We start from the raw sequence: 5,000 nt of genomic DNA on the forward strand, positions 1-5,000 counted from the left end.
ACAAAAATAAAATGAACAGAGTTGAATAAAAATAATCAACAACACGTGTATGTTGTATCTCTCTCTCTAGCTCACACGCTCTTATTCTCTCTCTCTATCACACTCTCTATCACACTCTCTTATTCTCTCTCTCTCTCACACTCTTTCTTTCTCTCTATTCTCACTCTCTTTTTCTTTCTCTCTGTCTATCACACTCTCTCTGATTCTGTTTCTGTCTCTCTCCACATGCTCTCTCTCTTTTCTCTCTATCTCTCACATTCTCTCTGTTTCTTCTTCCTCACACGCTATCTCTCTTTCTTTCTTTCTTTCTTTTCTCTCTCTCTCTCTCTCTCTTCCTGCCTGTGCAGAGGAATGGGCAGCGCTGAAAATAGACCCTTAAAGAGAATTTGCAGAATCTGTGTGATCTCTGTGTGTGTGTGTGTGTGTGTGTGTGTGGTGTGTGTGTAGTGTGTGTGTGTGCAGTGATAAGAGCCAGCAGGGAGCTGAAGCAGGAGGACTGTTTAATGAGGGCGAACTGGAGGCTAGTGGCAGACAGTGGACTACAGTCAAACAGCCTTAAGGTTATGTTGTCGTTGGGTTATGTTTTCGTTGGGTTATGTTTTCGTTGGGTTATGTGTTTCGTTGGGTTATGTTTTCGTTGGGTATGTTTTCGTTGGGTTATGTTTTCGTTGCTGTTTGTTGGTTTGTTTGTCTGTTAGCAGCAAAAACTACCAGGCTGAATTCCATGCAACTTGCCTCGGGGAGTAGCGTGGGCCATGGAAGAACCCATTACATTCTGGAGCAGATCCAAGACACGGGGCAGATCTAAAAAAGTATTTCTCACTTTGTTAACATTGCGACACAGAGTAGATCTGCCTTGGCGGAGGGCTGCACTCTCCCTGTGCCCTTCCCCTTTCCAGTGTGTGTGTGTGTGTGTGTGTGTGTGTGTGTGTGTGTGTGTGTGTGTGTGTGTGTGTGTGTGTGTGTTTGTGTGTGTCGGCTCTCTCCACTGTGCCCTTCCCCTCTCCAATTACCCAGGGAAGAAAATCTGCGTAGGCCACACATCGTCAGCTGAGAATTAACAAGGTCTGTCTGAAGGTCCACAAATGAAGGTATTTCCACCAAATAATATAAAATGATATTACGCGAAATAAAAATATGGTAAATGGTATTTATTTATTTCTGGATCTTCAGGACTGTTTTCTCAAAAGCTTGGACTGTAATACTTTAGTACTCTGCTGACGACACTAACTGGCTCAACATAAACTAATTAAAAATACTCAGCTGACGAAATGTTAAACATTAATGAGATACTTTAGTTCAACCAGTTATTGAAAAACTTAAACCTGTTATTGAGATACTGTGAAAAGGCAGCCCCTCCTTTCCACCGACGCACCTGACACCACCCGCGACATTTAAACTGAACGCTACCACACGGAAACACGCACACACGCATCCATACACAACCCTGTTACTTTGGAATTTAGCACGGTGCTGGCAACCGTGTCTCCGTTCCAACCCCCCACGATCATAATTCAGAAATCCCTCTGTTACTCACCCAGTTACCATTCACCATCAAAGCGATCAGTTAGGTACCAGTTGTATCCGCTCCATCACCTATTTCACGCCGTTAATCCATCCATTGTCGCACCACACAAACAAGCACTGACATCACACGCACTTCCTGGTCCCTCAAACTTTCCGTTCCCCAAGAAACCGGAGCACTGGACATTTGCATGATTTATTATGTTGATTGCATGACTTTAACTAGTTATTGAGATACTTCCAGTTATTGAGATACTTAAACCAGTTATTGAGATACTAAAACCAGTTATTGATATACTTAAACCAGTTATTGAGATACTTAAACCAGTTATTGATATACTTAAACCAGTTATTGAGATACTTAAACCAGTTATTGATATACTTAAACCAGTTATTGAGATACTTAAACCAGTTATTGAGATACTAAAACCAGTTATTGAGATACTAAAACCAGTTATTGAGATACTTAAACCAGAGTTATTGAGATACTTAAACCAGAGTTATTAAGATACTTAAACCAGAGTTATTGAGATACTTAAACCAGAGTTATTGAGATACTTAGACCAGTTATTGAGATACTTAAACCAGAGTTATTGAGATACTTAAACCAGAGTTATTAAGATACTTAAACCAGAGTTATTGAGATACTTAAACCAGTTATTGAGATACTTAAAACAGTAATTGAGATACTTAAACTAGAGTAATTGAGATACTTAAACTAGAGTTATTGAGATACTTAAACCAGAGTTATTGAGATACTTAAACCAGAGTTATTAAGATACTTAAACCAGAGTTATTGAGATACTTAAACCAGTTATTGAGATACTTAAAACAGTAATTGAGATACTTAAACTAGAGTAATTGAGATACTTAAACTAGAGTTATTGATATACTTAAACCAGAGTTATTGAGATACTTAAACCAGTTATTGAGATACTTAAAACAGTAATTAAATACTTAAACTAGAGTAATTGAGATACTTAAACTAGAGTTATTGATATACTTAAACCAGAGTTATTGAGATACTTAAACCAGTTATTGAGATACTTAAAACAGTAATTGAGATACTTAAACTAGAGTAATTGAGATACTTAAACTAGAGTTATTGAGATACTAAAACCAGTTATTGAGATACTAAAACCAGTTATTGAGATACTTAAACCAGTTATTGAGATACTTAAACCAGTTATTGAGATACTTAAAACAGTAATTGAGATACTTAAACTAGAGTAATTGAGATACTTAAACTAGAGTTATTGAGATACTTCCAGGCCAAAAGGAAAGAAGGGGGAGTTTTATGTTCAACTAATTGAGACCTACTGGTCAGTGATTGGGCAACAATACAGTAGTGCTACTGGTCAGTGATTGGGCAACACTGCAGCAGACCTACTGGTCAGTGATTGGGCAACACAATAGCAGACCTACTGGTCAGTGATTGGGCAACACTGCAGCAGACCTACTGGTCAGTGATTGGGCAACACAACAGTAGACCTACTGGTCAGTGATTGGGCAACACTACAGTAGACCTACTGGTCAGTGATTGGGCAACAATACAGTAGTGCTACTGGTCAGTGATTGGGCAACACTACAGTTTGCTGTTTTTAAATAATATTTTTCCTGAAGCTATGAAAAGCTGGGTTTGGAGAGGAGTCCAGGCAGTAAAATCATTGCGGAGGGCTTCACTGATGAGAGAGCATGCCCCCATTGATCTGCGGGAGAAGTGAAATGAGGGAACATCGGTAAGAAGAGAACACAACATCCAGTTGGCCTCTAAGGAGATGGCAGTGCGTGTACTCAGTATGAGTCACACACACACACACACACACACACACACTCTCACTCACCCTGTACACACACACACACACACACACACACACATACACTCACCCTGTACACACACACACACACACACACACTGTTATTATCTTAATCTAGTTAGGAGCAATCAGCTAGTGCATTTATCTTCTACATCCTGTGGAGCAAAAGTACAGATTTCATTAAGAGTCCCTCAGTGGAAGAGGCCGTTTATAAATAAAGTCATCAATATAAATAACTGTCCTGAAGTAATTACTGTAAATAATTCCTTCTGTTTTTCTCTGTCTCTGCATGCATGTGACTGTGTATGTGTTTGGAAATACGACAACATCAGCTTGAACATTAATATCTCTTTTTATTAAGACAAGTACTCCTTCATTTTTTTTTTTTGTAAAAATGTCTTTTTTTTTGAACAAATACAAAATGTTTAATGGGACCATGAAGATACCTTTCATTGATACACAGAAACATTGCCAAACTACAGAAGAAGGACAGAACCATGGGGCGGCCAAACCTTGTGGACGGGTAAGCCCCCTGTCCCTCGCAGTACCAGAGGTGGCCTACAACTGAACAGCTAAAATAGGCTTTAATTCACCGCTGCACGGCCCCTCTATTGAAAGAGCACTGGGCCCGGGTGAGCTATACAGGTCTATACAAATGAACCCAGACAGTTACACAGTGCACTGCAGTTAAGGGAACACATACGACGCACAACGCAACAGAAAGATGCCGATAATCTCAGATGCCTAAGCGGTTTTTGTGAAGACTGTGGGGCTTTTAGTTGTTTTGCAATCTACCTGAGATGCAGGGGGAATAAGATTTAAAAACCGCGGGATGTGTGACACTCTCGCTATTACTGTCTCTGACACAACATAGCAGATTAAATAAAGATAACACTTTCTCAAATAAGGAAAGTAAATGACAAATATTTCCCACTCAGGTTTCTATTTGACGCAGCTATGCAACCACTATTTATCAACTGGAAGTCTACATGCTCCTCCTCCTACATCCCAACTCACTTAAGCTCAGCCCTGTACACATAACAAGCTGCCCTCTGCTAGTCTCCATCAAACACTACCAGCCTCTGCTACCCTCCGCTAGTCTCCATCAAACACTACCAGCCTCCGCTACCCTGCTCTAGGCTAGTCTCCATCACTACCAGCCTCCACTACCCTGCTCTAGGCTAGTCTCCATCACTACCAGCCTCTGCTACCCTCCGCTAGTCTCCATCACTACCAGCCTCTGCTACCCTCCGCTAGTCTCCATCACTACCAGCCTCCTCTACCCTGCTCTAGGCTAGTCTCCATCACTACCAGCCTCCACTACCCTGCTCTAGGCTAGTCTCCATCACTACCAGCCTCCACTACCCTGCTCTAGGCTAGTCTCCATCACTACCAGCCTCCTCTACCCTGCTTTAGGCTAGTCTCCATCACTACCAGCCTCCACTACTAGTCTCCATCACTACCAGCCTCCTCTACCCTGCTCTAGGCTAGTCTCCATCACTACCAGCCTCCACTACCCTGCTCTAGGCTAGTCTCCATCACTACCACACTGGGGGTTCTAGCTGGGTTCTGGGTTCGTCCCAGATGAGTGTCAGTGTGATGAGCATCAGTCCTTCTCATGGAGATCACCTCTCAAGTCTACCCACAACACTGAGCTCC

Source organism: Sprattus sprattus (assembly GCF_963457725.1).
Source record: "Sprattus sprattus genome assembly, chromosome: 17".
NCBI classification, from domain to species: domain Eukaryota; kingdom Metazoa; phylum Chordata; class Actinopteri; order Clupeiformes; family Clupeidae; genus Sprattus; species Sprattus sprattus.